This window comes from Triturus cristatus, chromosome 10 (assembly GCF_964204655.1).
Source record: "Triturus cristatus chromosome 10, aTriCri1.1, whole genome shotgun sequence".
Lineage (NCBI taxonomy): Eukaryota > Metazoa > Chordata > Amphibia > Caudata > Salamandridae > Triturus > Triturus cristatus.
In genome coordinates this window covers 736,249,852-736,270,853 of record NC_140593.1, presented here as the reverse complement: position 1 = coordinate 736,270,853, position 21,002 = coordinate 736,249,852, and positions in this window count along the sequence as shown.

Sequence of the window (21,002 nt, the reverse complement as noted above, 5' to 3'; positions counted from 1 at the left end):
ACAGGGAGAGCACACCGCTTCACCTCACAGCAAGGTTCACCCCTGGCATTGTGGTAAATGGAGTCTCAGTTACTTGCTTGCTTCAAGAGTGTTCGAGTGTTTCACCACAGTTGGCGCAGATGGTGCTGATCTCTAGACACGTGTTTATGGTTCTTTAACCATCATCAGTAGAGATTACAGTCTTTCAAATTTGGGGTTTGCTGAGTAGGCTGCCAACATCTTTCTCAGGTCAGGTACCTCTCACAGGCATGCGGGTGCTTCATCCACGAGCTCGTCAGCTCAATGACTCACGGGAGTACTGTTAAACAGGAACAGGGGTGGGAGCACACCGCTTCACCTCCCAGCAAGGGTTCGCCCCTGGCATTTTGGTAAATGCAGTTTCAGTTACTTGCTTGCTTCAAGAGTGTTTGAGTGTTTTGCCACAGTTGGCGCAGATAGTGCTGATCTCTAGACACATGTTTCTGGTTCTTTAACCGTCATCAGTACAGATTACAGTCTCTCAAATGTGGGGTTTGCTGAGAAGGCTGCCAACATCTTTCTCAGGTCAGGTACCTCTCACAGGCATGCGGGTGCTTCATCCATGAGTTCGTCAGCTCAATAACTCATGGGAGTACTATTACACAGGAACAGGGGTGGGAGCACACCGCTTCACCTCCCAACAAGGTTCGCCCCTGGCATTGTGGTAAATGCAGTTTCAGTTACTTGCTTGCTTCAAGAGTGTTCAAGTGTTTCCGCACAGTTGACGCAGATAGTGCTGATCTCTAGACATGTGTTTCTGGTTCTTTAACCGTCATCAGTAGAGATTACAGTCTTTCAAATTTGGGGTTTGCTGAGTAGGCTGCCAACATCTTTCTCAGGTCAGGTACCTCTCACAGGCATGCGGGTGCTTCATCCACCAGCTCGTCAGCTCAATGACTCACAGAAGTACGATTAAGCAGGAACAGGGGTGGGAGCACACCGCTTCACCTCCCAGCAAGGTTCGCCCCGGGCATTGTGGTAAATGCAGTTTCAGTTACTGGCTTGCTTCAAGAGTGTTCGAGTGTTTCGCCACAGTTGGAGCAGATAGTGCTGATCTCTAGACACGTGTTTCTGGTATTTTAACCGTCAACAGTAGAGATTACAGTCTTTCAAATCTGGGGTTTGCTGAGTATGCTGCCAACATCTTTCTCAGGTCAGGTACCTCTCACAGGCATGCGGGTGCTTCATCCATGAGCTCGTCAGCTCAATGACTCACGGGAGTACTATTAAACAGGAACAGGGGTGGGAGCACACCGCTTCACCTCACAGCAAGGTTCACCCCTGGCATTTTGGTAAATGGAGTTTCAGTTACTTGCTTGCTTCAAGAGTGTTCGAGTGTTTCACCACAGTTGGCACAGATGGTGCTGATCTCTAGACACGTGTTTCTGGTTCTTTAACCATCATCAGTAGAGATTACAGTCTTTCAAATTTGGAATTTGCTGAGTAGGCTGCCAACATCTTTCTCAGGTCAGGTACGTCTCACAGGCATGCGGGTGCTTCATCCACGAGCTCGTCAGTTCAATGACTCACAGAAGTACTTTTAAACAGGAACAGGGGTGGGAGCACACCGCTTCACCTCCCAGCAAGGTTCGCCCCTGGCATTGTGGTAAATGCAGTTTCAGTTACTTGCTTCCTTCAAGAGTGTTCAAGTGTTTCGCCATAGTTGGCGCAGATAGTGCTGATCTCTAGACACGTGTTTCTGGTTCATTAACCATCATCAGTAGAGATTACAGTCTTTGAAATATGGGGTTTGCTGAGTAGGCTGCCAACATCTTTCTCAGGTTAGGTACCTCTCACAGGCATGCGGGTGCTTCATCAACGAGCTCGTCAGCTCAATGACTCACGGGAAAACTATTAAACAGGAACAGGGGTGGGAGCACACCACTTCACCTCCCAGCAAGGTTCACCCCTGGCATTGTGGTAAATGCAGTTTCGATTACTTGCTTGTTTCAAGATTGTTCAAGTGTTTCGCCGCAGTTGGCGCAAATAGTGCTGATCTCTAGACACGTGTTTCTGGTTCTTTAACCGTCATCAGCCCCTTTTTCCCAAATCGTTTTTATCCACACTCAGTGTGGGAGGGTATGCTCAGACGTGAGTCCCTTGCTCATTGCACCATCAGGATTCAGGCAAGCCGGGCCGACGAAGGCTGTGATGCCAGAAACCGGTCCCAGGAAGCTTGTTTCCTTCCCAGTATAAGAATTGGCTTGGTAGTTTGGTTTGCCCTGTTCCCATCATGCACTGGGACAGGTACAGACTAATTTGCATGTAGCCAGGTTCTGAGCTGGGATGGTGCAGTGAGCTAAAAAACGGTGATGGATTAAAACCATGATCTCTTGACTTGGTAAGAGTATTCTGCATCATTCAGAAACTCTGTCCATCACCACCCCCTTTTTCCCAAATCGTTTTTATCCACACTCAGTGTGGGAGGGTATGCTCAGACGTGAGTCCCTTGCTCATTGCACCATCAGGATTCAGGCAAGCCGGGCCGACGAAGGCTGTGATGCCAGAAACCGGTCCCAGGAAGCTTGTTTCCTTCCCAGTATAAGAATTGGCTTGGTAGTTTGGTTTGCCCTGTTCCCATCATGCACTGGGACAGGTACAGACTAATTTGCATGTAGCCAGGTTCTGAGCTGGGATGGTGCAGTGAGCTAAAAAACGGTGATGGATTAAAACCATGATCTCTTGACTTGGTAAGAGTATTCTGCATCATTCAGAAACTCTGTCCATCACCACCCCCTTTTTCCCAAATCGTTTTTATCCACACTCAGTGTGGGAGGGTATGCTCAGACGTGAGTCCCTTGCTCATTGCACCATCAGGATTCAGGCAAGCCGGGCCGACGAAGGCTGTGATGCCAGAAACCGGTCCCAGGAAGCTTGTTTCCTTCCCAGTATAAGAATTGGCTTGGTAGTTTGGTTTGCCCTGTTCCCATCATGCACTGGGACAGGTACAGACTAATTTGCATGTAGCCAGGTTCTGAGCTGGGATGGTGCAGTGAGCTAAAAAACGGTGATGGATTAAAACCATGATCTCTTGACTTGGTAAGAGTATTCTGCATCATTCAGAAACTCTGTCCATCACCACCCCCTTTTTCCCAAATCGTTTTTATCCACACTCAGTGTGGGAGGGTATGCTCAGACGTGAGTCCCTTGCTCATTGCACCATCAGGATTCAGGCAAGCCGGGCCGACGAAGGCTGTGATGCCAGAAACCGGTCCCAGGAAGCTTGTTTCCTTCCCAGTATAAGAATTGGCTTGGTAGTTTGGTTTGCCCTGTTCCCATCATGCACTGGGACAGGTACAGACTAATTTGCATGTAGCCAGGTTCTGAGCTGGGATGGTGCAGTGAGCTAAAAAACGGTGATGGATTAAAACCATGATCTCTTGACTTGGTAAGAGTATTCTGCATCATTCAGAAACTCTGTCCATCACCACCCCCTTTTTCCCAAATCTTTTTTATCCACACTCAGTGTGGGAGGGTATGCTCAGACGTGAGTCCCTTGCTCATTGCACCATCAGGATTCAGGCAAGCCGGGCCGACGAAGGCTGTGATGCCAGAAACCGGTCCCAGGAAGCTTGTTTCCTTCCCAGTATAAGAATTGGCTTGGTAGTTTGGTTTGCCCTGTTCCCATCATGCACTGGGACAGGTACAGACTAATTTGCATGTAGCCAGGTTCTGAGCTGGGATGGTGCAGTGAGCTAAAAAACGGTGATGGATTAAAACCATGATCTCTTGACTTGATAAGAGTATTCTGCATCATTCAGAAACTCTGTCCATCACCACCCCCTTTTTCCCAAATCGTTTTTATCCACACTCAGTGTGGGAGGGTATGCTCAGACGTGAGTCCCTTGCTCATTGCACCATCAGGATTCAGGCAAGCCGGGCCGACGAAGGCTGTGATGCCAGAAACCGGTCCCAGGAGGCTTGTTTCCTTCCCAGTATAAGAATTGGCTTGGTAGTTTGGTTTGCCCTGTTCCCATCATGCACTGGGACAGGTACAGACTAATTTGCATGTAGCCAGGTTCTGAGCTGGGATGGTGCAGTGAGCTAAAAAACGGTGATGGATTAAAACCATGATCTCTTGACTTGGTAAGAGTATTCTGCATCATTCAGAAACTCTGTCCATCACCACCCCCTTTTTCCCAAATCGTTTTTATCCACACTCAGTGTGGGAGGGTATGCTCAGACGTGAGTCCCTTGCTCATTGCACCATCAGGATTCAGGCAAGCCGGGCCGACGAAGGCTGTGATGCCAGAAACCGGTCCCAGGAAGCTTGTTTCCTTCCCAGTATAAGAATTGGCTTGGTAGTTTGGTTTGCCCTGTTCCCATCATGCACTGGGACAGGTACAGACTAATTTGCATGTAGCCAGGTTCTGAGCTGGGATGGTGCAGTGAGCTAAAAAACGGTGATGGATTAAAACCATGATCTCTTGACTTGGTAAGAGTATTCTGCATCATTCAGAAACTCTGTCCATCACCACCCCCTTTTTCCCAAATCGTTTTTATCCACACTCAGTGTGGGAGGGTATGCTCAGACGTGAGTCCCTTGCTCATTGCACCATCAGGATTCAGGCAAGCCGGGCCGACGAAGGCTGTGATGCCAGAAACCGGTCCCAGGAAGCTTGTTTCCTTCCCAGTATAAGAATTGGCTTGGTAGTTTGGTTTGCCCTGTTCCCATCATGCACTGGGACAGGTACAGACTAATTTGCATGTAGCCAGGTTCTGAGCTGGGATGGTGCAGTGAGCTAAAAAACGGTGATGGATTAAAACCATGATCTCTTGACTTGGTAAGAGTATTCTGCATCATTCAGAAACTCTGTCCATCACCACCCCCTTTTTCCCAAATCGTTTTTATCCACACTCAGTGTGGGAGGGTATTCTCAGACGTGAGTCCCTTGCTCATTGCACCATCAGGATTCAGGCAAGCCGGGCCGACGAAGGCTGTGATGCCAGAAACCGGTCCCAGGAAGCTTGTTTCCTTCCCAGTATAAGAATTGGCTTGGTAGTTTGGTTTGCCCTGTTCCCATCATGCACTGGGACAGGTACAGACTAATTTGCATGTAGCCAGGTTCTGAGCTGGGATGGTGCAGTGAGCTAAAAAACGGTGATGGATTAAAACCATGATCTCTTGACTTGGTAAGAGTATTCTGCATCATTCAGAAACTCTGTCCATCACCACCCCCTTTTTCCCAAATCGTTTTTATCCACACTCAGTGTGGGAGGGTATGCTCAGACGTGAGTCCCTTGCTCATTGCACCATCAGGATTCAGGCAAGCCGGGCCGACGAAGGCTGTGATGCCAGAAACCGGTCCCAGGAAGCTTGTTTCCTTCCCAGTATAAGAATGGCTTGGTAGTTTGGTTTGCCCTGTTCCCATCATGCACTGAGACAGGTACAGACTAATTTGCATGTAGCCAGGTTCTGAGCTGGGATGGTGCAGTGAGCTAAAAAACGGTGATGGATTAAAACCATGATCTCTTGACTTGGTAAGAGTATTCTGCATCATTCAGAAACTCTGTCCATCACCACCCCCTTTTTCCCAAATCGTTTTTATCCACACTCAGTGTGGGAGGGTATGCTCAGACGTGAGTCCCTTGCTCATTGCACCATCAGGATTCAGGCAAGCCGGGCCGACGAAGGCTGTGATGCCAGAAACCGGTCCCAGGAAGCTTGTTTCCTTCCCAGTATAAGAATTGGCTTGGTAGTTTGGTTTGCCCTGTTCCCATCATGCACTGGGACAGGTACAGACTAATTTGCATGTAGCCAGGTTCTGAGCTGGGATGGTGCAGTGAGCTAAAAAACGGTGATGGATTAAAACCATGATCTCTTGACTTGGTAAGAGTATTCTGCATCATTCAGAAACTCTGTCCATCACCACCCCCTTTTTCCCAAATCGTTTTTATCCACACTCAGTGTGGGAGGGTATGCTCAGACGTGAGTCCCTTGCTCAGTGCACCATCAGGATTCAGGCAAGCCGGGCCGACGAAGGCTGTGATGCCAGAAACCGGTCCCAGGAAGCTTGTTTCCTTCCCAGTATAAGAATTGGCTTGGTAGTTTGGTTTGCCCTGTTCCCATCATGCACTGGGACAGGTACAGACTAATTTGCATGTAGCCAGGTTCTGAGCTGGGATGGTGCAGTGAGCTAAAAAACGGTGATGGATTAAAACCATGATCTCTTGACTTGGTAAGAGTATTCTGCATCATTCAGAAACTCTGTCCATCACCACCCCCTTTTTCCCAAATCGTTTTTATCCACACTCAGTGTGGGAGGGTATGCTCAGACGTGAGTCCCTTGCTCATTGCACCATCAGGATTCAGGCAAGCCGGGCCGACGAAGGCTGTGATGCCAGAAACCGGTCCCAGGAAGCTTGTTTCCTTCCCAGTATAAGAATTGGCTTGGTAGTTTGGTTTGCCCTGTTCCCATCATGCACTGGGACAGGTACAGACTAATTTGCATGTAGCCAGGTTCTGAGCTGGGATGGTGCAGTGAGCTAAAAAACGGTGATGGATTAAAACCATGATCTCTTGACTTGGTAAGAGTATTCTGCATCATTCAGAAACTCTGTCCATCACCACCCCCTTTTTCCCAAATCGTTTTTATCCACACTCAGTGTGGGAGGGTATGCTCAGACGTGAGTCCCTTGCTCATTGCACCATCAGGATTCAGGCAAGCCGGGCCGACGAAGGCTGTGATGCCAGAAACCGGTCCCAGGAAGCTTGTTTCCTTCCCAGTATAAGAATTGGCTTGGTAGTTTGGTTTGCCCTGTTCCCATCATGCACTGGGACAGGTACAGACTAATTTGCATGTAGCCAGGTTCTGAGCTGGGATGGTGCAGTGAGCTAAAAAACGGTGATGGATTAAAACCATGATCTCTTGACTTGGTAAGAGTATTCTGCATCATTCAGAAACTCTGTCCATCACCACCCCCTTTTTCCCAAATCGTTTTTATCCACACTCAGTGTGGGAGGGTATGCTCAGACGTGAGTCCCTTGCTCATTGCACCATCAGGATTCAGGCAAGCCGGGCCGACGAAGGCTGTGATGCCAGAAACCGGTCCCAGGAAGCTTGTTTCCTTCCCAGTATAAGAATTGGCTTGGTAGTTTGGTTTGCCCTGTTCCCATCATGCACTGGGACAGGTACAGACTAATTTGCATGTAGCCAGGTTCTGAGCTGGGATGGTGCAGTGAGCTAAAAAACGGTGATGGATTAAAACCATGATCTCTTGACTTGGTAAGAGTATTCTGCATCATTCAGAAACTCTGTCCATCACCACCCCCTTTTTCCCAAATCGTTTTTATCCACACTCAGTGTGGGAGGGTATGCTCAGACGTGAGTCCCTTGCTCATTGCACCATCAGGATTCAGGCAAGCCGGGCCGACGAAGGCTGTGATGCCAGAAACCGGTCCCAGGAAGCTTGTTTCCTTCCCAGTATAAGAATTGGCTTGGTAGTTTGGTTTGCCCTGTTCCCATCATGCACTGGGACAGGTACAGACTAATTTGCATGTAGCCAGGTTCTGAGCTGGGATGGTGCAGTGAGCTAAAAAACGGTGATGGATTAAAACCATGATCTCTTGACTTGGTAAGAGTATTCTGCATCATTCAGAAACTCTGTCCATCACCACCCCCTTTTTCCCAAATCGTTTTTATCCACACTCAGTGTGGGAGGGTATGCTCAGACGTGAGTCCCTTGCTCATTGCACCATCAGGATTCAGGCAAGCCGGGCCGACGAAGGCTGTGATGCCAGAAACCGGTCCCAGGAAGCTTGTTTCCTTCCCAGTATAAGAATTGGCTTGGTAGTTTGGTTTGCCCTGTTCCCATCATGCACTGGGACAGGTACAGACTAATTTGCATGTAGCCAGGTTCTGAGCTGGGATGGTGCAGTGAGCTAAAAAACGGTGATGGATTAAAACCATGATCTCTTGACTTGGTAAGAGTATTCTGCATCATTCAGAAACTCTGTCCATCACCACCCCCTTTTTCCCAAATCGTTTTTATCCACACTCAGTGTGGGAGGGTATGCTCAGAAGTGAGTCCCTTGCTCATTGCACCATCAGGATTCAGGCAAGCCGGGCCGACGAAGGCTGTGATGCCAGAAACCGGTCCCAGGAAGCTTGTTTCCTTCCCAGTATAAGAATTGGCTTGGTAGTTTGGTTTGCCCTGTTCCCATCATGCACTGGGACAGGTACAGACTAATTTGCATGTAGCCAGGTTCTGAGCTGGGATGGTGCAGTGAGCTAAAAAACGGTGATGGATTAAAACCATGATCTCTTGACTTGGTAAGAGTATTCTGCATCATTCAGAAACTCTGTCCATCACCACCCCCTTTTTCTCAAATCGTTTTTATCCACACTCAGTGTGGGAGGGTATGCTCAGACGTGAGTCCCTTGCTCATTGCACCATCAGGATTCAGGAAAGCCGGGCCGACGAAGGCTGTGATGCCAGAAACCGCTCCCAGGAAGCTTGTTTCCTTCCCAGTATAAGAATTGGCTTGGTAGTTTGGTTTGCCCTGTTCCCATCATGCACTGGGACAGGTACAGACTAATTTGCATGTAGCCAGGTTCTGAGCTGGGATGGTGCAGTGAGCTAAAAAACGGTGATGGATTAAAACCATGATCTCTTGACTTGGTAAGAGTATTCTGCATCACTCAGAAACTCTGTCCATCACCACCCCCTTTTTCCCAAATCGTTTTTATCCACACTCAGTGTGGGAGGGTATGCTCAGACGTGAGTCCCTTGCTCATTGCACCATCAGGATTCAGGCAAGCCGGGCCGACGAAGGCTGTGATGCCAGAAACCGGTCCCAGGAAGCTTGTTTCCTTCCCAGTATAAGAATTGGCTTGGTAGTTTGGTTTGCCCTGTTCCCATCATGCACTGGGACAGGTACAGACTAATTTGCATGTAGCCAGGTTCTGAGCTGGGATGGTGCAGTGAGCTAAAAAACGGTGATGGATTAAAACCATGATCTCTTGACTTGGTAAGAGTATTCTGCATCATTCAGAAACTCTGTCCATCACCACCCCCTTTTTCCCAAATCGTTTTTATCCACACTCAGTGTGGGAGGGTATGCTCAGACATGAGTCCCTTGCTCATTGCACCATCAGGATTCAGGCAAGCCGGGCCGACGAAGGCTGTGATGCCAGAAACCGGTCCCAGGAAGCTTGTTTCCTTCCCAGTATAAGAATTGGCTTGGTAGTTTGGTTTGCCCTGTTCCCATCATGCACTGGGACAGGTACAGACTAATTTGCATGTAGCCAGGTTCTGAGCTGGGATGGTGCAGTGAGCTAAAAAACGGTGATGGATTAAAACCATGATCTCTTGACTTGGTAAGAGTATTCTGCATCATTCAGAAACTCTGTCCATCACCACCCCCTTTTTCCCAAATCGTTTTTATCCACACTCAGTGTGGGAGGGTATGCTCAGACGTGAGTCCCTTGCTCATTGCACCATCAGGATTCAGGCAAGCCGGGCCGACGAAGGCTGTGATGCCAGAAACCGGTCCCAGGAAGCTTGTTTCCTTCCCAGTATAAGAATTGGCTTGGTAGTTTGGTTTGCCCTGTTCCCATCATGCACTGGGACAGGTACAGACTAATTTGCATGTAGCCAGGTTCTGAGCTGGGATGGTGCAGTGAGCTAAAAAACGGTGATGGATTAAAACCATGATCTCTTGACTTGGTAAGAGTATTCTGCATCATTCAGAAACTCTGTCCATCACCACCCCCTTTTTCCCAAATCTGGCTCTTTAACCGTCATCAGTAGAGATTACAGTCTTTCAAATTCGGGGTTTGCTGAGTAGGCTGCCAACATCTTTCTCAGGCCAGTTACCTCTCACAGGCATGTGGGTTCTTCATCCATGAGCTCGTCAGCTCAATGACTCAAGGGAGTACTATTAAACAGGAACAGGGGTGGGAGCACACCGCTTCACCACCCAGCAAGGCTTGCCCTGAGGTTCTGGACTTTTAAGAGTCCAGAGGTGTCAGGGAAACAACACCCAAAGACCCCTGAGTTCCTTCCTGCCTTGGTGCACAAATAAACAGAGACGCGGGCTTCTCAATGGTGGCGTCAAAGACCAAGGTTTATTTACTGCAGGGACACAGAAGTCATAGGAACCACACAGAGGCAGAATCTACGAGACTGTTCGAATTGCATGAAGTGGGTTGCGCCTTAAATACACGAAATATGTCTTTAGGCAACATTACACGAATATTTCTCATGCCCAGCCCGGTATCCCAAACAGACAATAAACATACATCAAACAATAATTAGTCGTCGGTTTTCGGTATTCGATCAGGTCTCCTTGTCAGTTTTCCATTCTTTGCCCGATCCTCCCCATCATAAAAATCGTAACCTCCCCATTGTAAAAGCCCAGAAGGAGAGGAGCAGAGCCAGGTGCAAGGGATAGAAAAAGTCGGATAAGAGGTGTTTATGGATCGTAAACGGGCATGGCTACCGTATTCGGCCTCTCAATCAGGACAATGGACACGAGAACCAGTGTAGCAGGATTGGCCTCAAGTAGGGGAGGCAGCTTGATTCTGCCTAGTCACGCAGCGTCAGCTTTCTCATGGGAATTTGAGCTTACGTGTCCTTAACAAGGTGATTCTGCCGGGGTCATCGCTCGTCCATTGACTATGTGAGGGCAAGAAACAAAATGGATGCCGTATCTAAAATGGATGCCATGATTTAGCAACAGAATGCCCTATTTCTCAGTGAATTCATGCTCGTTGTGTAGCGAAAACACTGTTATGCATATAATGGATCATTTACGGTTCATTGGTACCAAAATCGTGTTAGTACTACGATACCGAATACATGGGTTCGGATCGCTACAGAACCTCAGACCGTCCTTTTGCCCTTACATAGGCTATAGCTCACTCTATATCAGAGTCCATCTCTATGTTCATCAGGTCACTGATATGTTGCTGGAGCATCATTCTATCTCGTGGCGTATCTCCAAAAACAGGTGGTCTTCTTACGCATGTTGAAACACAAAGGCCACACAAGGCAGGACCACACTGAACAATGAGACAGCATGAGAATAAAAATACCAATGCAACACCAGTGACTATCAGAACCTTCCATCCCCATGCAGATAACAGACTCCAGAACCATCCCATTAGTGACCAGTTACCTTCTTCTACATGAATAGAGTCAGAGATTTTGTGTAACTTAGAAATGGCCTTATATACCGTTGGCGCATTATCTGGGATAAAAACACAGCAACTTGATTGGATCATCTTACATACCCCACCTCGATCTGCAAGTAATACGTCAAGGACCATACGGTTCTGTAACGTCATGAGGCGATCCGCTTGAAGCTCAGCTGTTAGGTTACTAAGGGCACCTGCAGTTTCGGTAATAGTGGATTCAACTACCCGTGTTAGTTGACGTAAGTTTCTACTGTTGGCCATAGGCCCCCAGAACGGAAGGAAACCTTTGAAGAAGTCTCCTGCCTCTTGGCCAGCAGTATCTTCCTTATTGAAAACACCTCTCACCACTCTAGTTTTGTGATAATCCGGTGCAGCAGTGTATGTCGGAGGCAACAGTTGAGCGATATAACATGAGCCTGAAAAATCAGCAGGCAGCCATGTATATGCTCTGTCTTGACAAACAAAATAAGTGCCCTTAGCAGCTAAAAATGCAGGGGAAGACTGTGACGGGAAAACGTATGTTTCGGTACAGTCGCTCTTCCCTAGTCGAGCTTTCGGATTCCTCCCATTTCCTTGCAAGCAGACCTGACCTTGGTGGGGTACGACCCAGATCGGAGTCGAGCTTTTACGTTTGTTCTCACCCAAAGTAATGCCATATTCCGTAACGTTCCAACCCATGTAAACTTGCAATTCATCCTTGGGAATAAACGGAGTGTTATTGACATCTCTAACCATGTCAGTAATTCCCTTTACCAAGGCTCTATTAGCGGAGTTATACCTAGTGGAACGCGGAGGTCGAGGGGGATAGGTCTCTAGGGCATAGGCGAACATGGTCTGAAATGCCCAGAATGATCCATTATAACTAAAGGGCAGAACCAGATAAGGGATACCCTTGTCCATGGTATGTGGTATCAAGCCACACACCCAGCAGTTTGTTGTGTTAACCACTAGTTGATGTTGGTGCAAGAGCTGAATGAAAGTGTTATTTATAAACTCGGAGCGTCGGGCTTGCTCATGTGCAGGAAAAGGATGGAAAGAATGAATAGAAACAACAGTCGGAGAAACAGAAACATGGAGAGATACTGTAGACGTATAATAATAATTATTCCGCCTGCCAGAGTTATTAAAACAATCAGAAGTGTCAGAGCACATTGCATCAGAAAACATTTGCTATACAATATTTCATATAATTTTGTCTTGCGAGCATTTATGACGTAAGCCCGTCGCAGTTCAGGAAGCTCCATCTTCTACAACCGTTCGCAACGGATGGTTTGTACCTGTTAAAAAATTGCCTCTGTCTACCCTGGGAGTTCCCAAAATAAACAGAAGAAACCAACCTTGTGTCTGGTTCCCTGCAAGTTAAAACAAGGCACACGTTACGACCCTACGGTAACCCAGATGGCAAGGTGAGAAAACGACAAAAACAAAAAATTATAGAGCGAACTTCCTGACTGGATGGAATGCGATAAGATCAAAACATTTTCAAATAGAAAAATAATTATGCAATGTCATTGGTTCATAGAATGAGAACGTAGGTTATATCTGTATTTCCCGGGTCTTGTCTGATCTTGAAACAATTGTTCTACAGGTACAGTAATGTTCGAGTCCACAGGTGACAAATGTTCGCCTTGTATGACACTCTGTTCAGGGTTCGAAGGCACAGTTCCTGGTGGGGTATCAGAGTTCGTTTGTCCGTTATGTACTCTGCATCACTGAAGGGAATGAGCCTAGGAACGGGTTCTGTCTCGGATGCACCAAGTCCCTGTCTAACCCAGTTGTCGTAGGGGAGTGGGAGAGGGACACGCTTCGTATGGCTAGCGTGCACCCAATTCTTTCTTCCAGCTAGGCGTACAGCAGTTCTTGTTGCCAGGAGCACCTGGAACGGGCCCACGAATCTTGGCTGGAGGTTCCGGGTTCGTTCAAAATTCCGCACCACAACTTGATCACCGGGTTTCAATGTGTGAACTGGACTCTCTGGCAGCTTAGGCAAGGATTCGAATACCTGTTGATGAATAAGGCTTAATTTAGCAGTCAGATCAAAAAGGTAATCAATCAACATAGGATATTCGATCTGTTTGAATTCCTTTGGCCTAGGGACTCCCCAAACATTAGCAGGACGACCGAACACAATCTCATATGGGCTAAGCCCTACTCGAGAGTGTACAGTCGCTCTGGTGGACAGTAAAGCTAAAGGCAGTGCGTCTGGCCAAGAGAGACCAGTGGAAGCTTGCATTTTAGCAAGTTTCAGCTTCAAGGTACCATTGTACCCTTCAACCAAACCTGCTGACTGTGGGTGATTCGCACTGTGGAATTTCTGGACGATTCCCAGACCCGCACACACACTCTTCATAACTTTCCCTACAAACTCACTTCCATTGTCCGACCAAACAATCCGTGGTATACCATATCTGGGGAAGTACTCTTTGAGGAGGATTTTGGCAGTGGACATAGCAGTGTTATCCTTTAATGGATATGCCTCAATCCATCTTGAAAAGGCACAGACTACCACTAGGACATATTTAAGATTGTTACACCTGTCCATGTGGATATAATCCAACTGAATCACTTCAAAGGGACAAGAAGGGGGAGCAAAGTGACCAACTGTGGTTGGGGTTCCCTTGCCAGGATTATGCATCAGGCATATCATGCAATTTTTCACCACTTTTTCCGCACATTTAGTAATTCCATCATTCTTCCATACTGGAGCTAACAATTTACAGATCCCTTTCGAACTAATGTGCGCCGCTCCATGCGCCATCGTGACTACCGCAAGCACATGCGCATCAGGTAACATCCAACGTTGATGTTCAGACAGATCAACCCAACATCCACTCGAATCCAATTTACCCGTTTTCTCCCTCCACGCATTCTTCTCATTTTCAGTTGCTTCATTCTGGATTGCCTTCACGCTTTCAATCGTATTTTCACACATTCCTGATTCAGCAATCCATCTTGCAGACGTTGCAACGTACATTCGGCTCATCATGTTCTTGGCCGTCTCTTTGGCGACCTCATCAGCAAACGCATTCCCACGGCCAACATCATCCGTAATCTTTCGATGTGCACTGCACTTCACAATCTCAACTTCATTCGGTAGGGTCAGAGATTCCAATAGATCACTGACTAACTGTCCATGTTGGATCTTAGTCCCATGGGACGTGAGAAAACCTCTTTCTTTCCACAGGCGTCCAAAGCTATGTGCTACGCCGAAGGCGTATTGGCTATCAGTAAACACATTCACTCTCTTTCCCTCAGCTAAAACACACGTTCTTGTTAGTGCAATTAATTCTGCAGCTTGGGCAGAATTCTGACTCACTCTTGCTGTCTCCACAATCGTACTCAAAGTCGTAACTGCATACGCGGCCGTCACATCACCATTCTGTAGTTTAAAACATGACCCATCGACGTACAAAGTGCCATCTGGATCTAGTAACGGAGTATCTTTTAAGTCAATCCTACCTTTTGTCTCTTCCTCAGGTCTAAAACAACAATCATGAGGCTCTGAATCACTCGACTCCTGAGTAGTCGGCAACAGCGTTGCTGGATTCAATATGTTGCATCGCTTGATCTGAATGTGACTTGCCAACAGTGTCAGCTCATAGCCTGATAGTCTAGCACTGGTGAGGTGCTGAGTTTTCGTTCGATTCATGAGTGTGTCCACAGCATGTGGAACCATGACTACTAACATGTTGTTCATGACTAGTTCAGCAGACTGTCGAATAGACACTGCGGCTGCTGCTGTAGCTCTCAAGCAACTTGGTAATGCTCTGGCTACCGGATCTAATGTGGATGAGAAATACGCACAAGGCCGCTGTTTGTCGCCAAATTGTTGCGTTAATACACTCAATGCACAACCTTCTCTTTCATGGACATATAGTGTAAACGGCTTACTGTAGTCAGAAGTGCCCAACACAGGAGCTGAACACAGCGCATCACGTAAGTCGGAGAAGCTCTGTTGACATTCATCAGACCATGGCAAAGGGCTCGGAACACCTTTTCCAGTCAGGGCTACCAATGGTTTTGCCATGAGAGAAAAATTTGGGATCCATTGCCTACAGTATGACGTAATACCCAAAAACGCACGCACTTCTCTCTGTGTGCTTGGTGCATTCATCTGCGAAATTGCTTTGATTCTCTCTGGGGTCAACCTTCTTCCCTCCTTTGACAAAAGATGACCTAAGTAGGTCACTTCTTGGCAACAATATTGCAGTTTAGAAGGGGAGACCTTGTGATGTAAGTCTGACAAATGACGTAATAAAGAAATTGTAGCTGTTTTGCAAGTTTCCTTGTCATCAGCAGCCAGTAAAAGATCATCTACGTATTGGATCAGAGCAACACCAGGAGGAAGTACAAGAGCATCTAATTGACTTTTCAATGCTTGGCTGTAAATTGAAGGGCTCTCACAATAGCCTTGTGGAGCGCGCTTGAACCTGAAACTGCGACCTCCTAAGGAGAAACCAAAAATGTCTCTACTTTCCTCGGCTATCGGAATGCTGAAAAAGGCATTCTTCAAGTCGATCACTGTAAACCACGAGGCTGATGCAGGAATCAACATCAATAATGCAGTGATATCTGGTACCACAGGAAACTGCGGAATCACGATTTTGTTAACCTCTCAGAGGTCAATCACAAATCTGTAGATCGGAGGTTTGGAAGGGTCAGTGCGTTTCAAAATCGGCAGAACAGGACTATTGCAAACATTTCCTCTAGTTTCCTCTATCACATCTTTCTGTATTAAGTCTTTCACGATCAGTAAAAGTGCACGTTCACCTTCATTTGAAATCCGATACTGTGGGATTCGTGGGAATCTTACATTCGCTTTCAAACTTACCACATAAGGGGGAATTTCCAAAAGGCCTACATCATTAGGACCAGTCGCCCAAAGAGTATCAGGGAGAGAACGCAGCTCCGGTGGGAGCTTATCCATCGACATGTACATTGGAGAAATGACTCTTTTGCCTAATGTGAGCTGTACTCCCGAAGGAGAACAGTACAGTGTCGCATGCAGGCGTTTCAACAGATCTAAACCAAGCAGATTTTCATTACAACCGGTTGTTAGGATAAGAGGTGCTTCTAGTTTGCATGGGCCAACAGAAATTGACAAAGGACTAGAAACGGGATTGTGAACAGGGGCGCCTGAGAAACCTACTGAAGTGTTCGTTAAGCCAGACAAAGGTGCGCCAGGGAGTTTCGCATGCATAATTGAACTTTTTGCCGCACCAGTATCCAACAGAAACGGTTCGACCACGCCTGAGGTAACTACTGCGACATAAGGTCCACTCTGATCAACTGGAACTGATACTACTCCCTCTCTTTGCCTGTGGCTGTCCTAGTAATCACTTCTCTGAATCTCTTCATTATTTTCATAGTAATCCTCAACATGATACTGTGAAGATCTACCTAGTTGCGTAGGTTGTACATTTCGCTGATCGAAATAATTTGATTGGCGATCAGCCTGTGGAGTCATTGTACCACGTCCTCTACCTCTAGGAGCTTGCGTAAACCCACCACTACCTCTCTGTGCTGGGACACCACTGGTTTGTGTGTGCAGTACTGGACACTCGTTCTTATAATGGCCCTCCTTTTTACAATAGGCACACTGATTCCATGCTAACTGTTGTCGAGGAAATCCATAATTAAATCTTTGGGACGTCCCTTGTTGCAATTGTGGCTGGTGCTGAAACTGGGGTCGCTGCTGTGAATCTGACTGATTCGAGCGAGGTCGGATATGCTTGTTGCAATAGTACTTTAGTCTTTAAATCTTTTGTCTTCTTTTCTGACTTTTCCTTCTCTTCTTTCTCTCTATTCTCGTAATACTGAGCAGTTGCAAGTATTTGTGCTGTCGTCGACACTGCCCATGCACTCTCAGAATCCTTTAATTTGTTACTAAGCTCAGGCAGTAAATTAAACACAAACTTGTCGACAAACAACCTCTGACCTCCCTCGGTACTCATATCTTGCCCACTGTGGTCTACGAAGGTCTCTTCAAATCTAGTGAAGAAATCAGAGACGCTTTCGTCTTTCTTCTGCTTACATGCTGATAGTTTATCCCAGTTGACCCGTAACGCTGGCATCAGTGTTTTCATCAGATTAATTATTCTACCAGGTAAAGCAGCAATCAGAGGCTCAGGTTTAGCACCACCAACTTCTTGCGCGTCTGCCGCTATAATAGCTGGCCAATCACCCCCCAGGGCGACGGGGTGGTTCTCTTGCCGAATCTTGGCCCATATAGGCTGTGGCACTACATTACCAAATAGCATTTCAATGTCTGCCAAATTCATGACACACGCCTGAACTGTCTGTGTTAACTCTTTATAATAACCAGCAGGATTCTTACGCGGGTCCGGTAATGCCTGTTTTACTGCTAATACTTCTGCTCGCTTCCAAGGGATGTGTATCCACACTCTATGGAAATGTGCCGGAGCAGCTACAATATTATTAGCCGCATCAGCTTGAACTGCTTCGCGCCATATGGGTGGAACTTCCCTCATCGGATATTGACCTCGTCTTTTCCTAGTAATCGGTGAACCATCAGAGGCCCTTGGTGCTCGAAGAGGGGAATCATCCCTATAAGCTAAAATCAGTTCTATCGCATCCCTTACTTCTGAACCTATCACCATTCCTGCGGCAAACTTTTGCTGAACATTTATCAAATCAGAGGGGACGGAATCTAAATCATCATCATCCCATTCCTCACGCACAAGAGAACACATCACGTCAAAAACATAACGTTGAGTTGGTTCATTCCATTGCATAAAGGTATCTAACACTCTTCGTGCATCATACTTCGTGGCTTTCGACATCCACCTAAGAGCTGTCGAATCTAACATCTCTCGTTCCTGGGGACCAGGAAGCTGGCTACGTCTCTGCGTAGAGTCAGAAACGGGGGTCCCAATTAAAGACCTGTAGAGAGGGGTTAGGATATTAGTTACAGAGTCGGTTATTTTCCGACGAACAGAAAGCGGAGTCAGAATGTTTACAGGGTTTGGGAACAGGGCAGCTGGAGCAGATGAAATAGTAAGGGTGGGAGTAGTAGGTAAAGCAGTTGGCGAAACGATAGGCAAAGGCGGAATAGGCGACCCAGGAAGAGGGGGTGCCGAGGGAACATTAACCACAGGAAGGACAGGAGCTGGAATCAAAGGAAGTGGAGCAACTATTCCAGGCTGACCAGCAGCTGGCTGTACAACAGGTAGTAACTGTGGCGCTGCAATACCCTGTGCATACGGTGGAGGCTATCTTAACAGATAAGACAACAGAGGATCCTTTTCAGGGTCCTCTATCGGCTTAGCAGGACAAAATGGCAATACAGGGTAGCATTTATCAATTGCCAAATTATGTTTTCTATTCGCCATCTCCATCGCTTTCTCAGTCTCGTTGACATGCAACTGCCTAGCAGACTCCATTAACGTCAACCCTTTCTCTTTCTGTTCCTTCTTCGTCTTCCTAATTTCTCTCTGTTTGGCTTCTTTACGCCATACGCGAAAAGAATCAAACATTGCCGGCCGGGCTTTCTTTTTAAACAACTTCATTTCTAGATTGTCTAGAATTTCAATTTCAAAGCTACCATGTGGTGGCCAACTAAGGACACCATCCTTTCTGGTATAACGGACCCATACTTCATTATAAGTGATAGGACCTACACCGTGTTTACAATAGAGCTCATATGTAGGAGTTCCAATCGGAGGAACTGAACACGGATCCTCCAACCGGGAATCCCCGTTGCAACTTAACCAGGACAGGAAACAATTACTACTATTAGTCATTATAAACTAAGGACAAATTCAAACCAAAATGCGCAAAGAACTTAGGCCTACCAAATGAACCAATACCAAAACAAAGATTATCTTAACAAGAGCAACCAATGATAATCTACGAATTTAGAAACAAACGTATCCAGAGAGCAAAACAAGAGCAAAAAGGAACAACCAAACTGAGCGCAACCCACTTAATACTTAACTGAAATGTGGAAGACGTCACCAAGGAGAACCCGTCTACGTCTCGCCGTACTAAGGTCTGCACCTCGGGTCCAAGACAGGGCGACAGTCAAGGCAGCGGTCCTCTGTAGCCGTCTGGGAACGGGAACCCTTGTGGAAGAGATCGTCGGGCCACTTTTACGACATACAGGGATCGATGAAGCGGGCTACCTCCCTCCGGAATCTTCACACGAAGCTCCTCGAACTTTTCAGGCTTTGGACCGGTACCGGATGACGTCGCCCCACGTTGGGCGCCAATTTGAGGTTCTGGACTTTTAAGAGTCCAGAGGTGTCAGGGAAACAACACCCAAAGACCCCTGAGTTCCTTCCTGCCTTGGTGCACAAATAAACAGAGACGCGGGCTTCTCAATGGTGGCGTCAAAGACCAAGGTTTATTTACTGCAGGGACACAGAAGTCATAGGAACCACACAGAGGCAGAATCTACGAGACTGTTCGAATTGCATGAAGTGGGTTGCGCCTTATATACACGAAATATGTCTTTAGGCAACATTACACGAATATTTCTCATGCCCAACCCGGTATCCCAAACAGACAATAAACATACATCAAACAATAATTAGTCGTCGGTTTTCGGTATTCGATCAGGTCTCCTTGTCAGTTTTCCATTCTTTGCCCGATCCTCCCCATCATAAAAATCGTAACCTCCCCATTGTAAAAGCCCAGAAGGAGAGGAGCAGAGCCAGGTGCAAGGGATAGAAAAAGTTGGATAAGAGGTGTTTATGGATCGTAAACGGGCATGGCTACCGTATTCGGCCTCTCAATCAGGACAATGGACACGAGAACCAGTGTAGCAGGATTGGCCTCAGGTAGGGGAGGCAGCTTGATTCTGCCTAGTCACGCAGCGTCAGCTTTCTCTTGGGAATTTGAGCTTACGTGTCCTTAACAAGGTGATTCTGCCGGGGTCATCGCTCGTCCATTGACTATGTGAGGGCAAGAAACAAAATGGATGCCGTATCTAAAATGGATGCCATGATTTAGCAACAGAATGCCCTATTTCTCAGTGAATTCATGCTCGTTGTGTAGCGAAAACACTGTTATGCATATAATGGATCATTTACGGTTCATTGGTACCAAAATCGTGTTAGTACTACGATACCGAATACACGGGTTCGGATCGCTACAGAACCTCAGCCCCTGGCATTGTGGTAAATACAGTTTCGGTTACTTGCTTGCTTCAAGAGTGTTCAAGTGTTTCGCCAAAGTTGGTGCAGATTGTGCTGATCTCTAGACACGTGTTTCTGGTTCTTTAACCGTCATCAGTAGAGATTACAGTCTTTGAAATTTGGAGTTTGCTGAGTAGTCTGCCAACATCTTTCTCAGGTCAGGTACCTCTCACAGGCATGCGGGTGCTTCATCCACGAGCTCATCAGCTCAATGATTAACAGGAGTACTATTAAACAGGAACAGGGGTGGGAGCACACCACTTCACCTCCCAGCAAGGTTCGCCCCTGGCATTGTGGTAACTGCAGTTTCAGTTACTTGCTTGCTTCAAGTGTGTGCGAGTGTTTCACCACAGTTGGCGTAGATGATGCTGAACTCTAGACACGTGTTTCTGGTTCTTTGACCGGCATCAGTAGAGATTACAGTCTTTCAAATTTGGGGTTTGCTGAGTAGGCTGCCAACATCTTTCTCAGGTCAGGTACCTCTCACTGGCATGCGGGTGCTTCATCCACGAGCGCGTCAGTTCAATGACTCTCGTAAGTATTTTTAAACAGGAACAGGGGTGGGAGCACACCGCTTCACCTCCCAGCAAGGGTAGCCCCTGGTATTTTGGTAAATGCAGTTTCAGTTACTTGCTTGCTTCAAGAGTGTTCGAGTGTTTTGCCACAGTTGACGCAGATAGTGCTG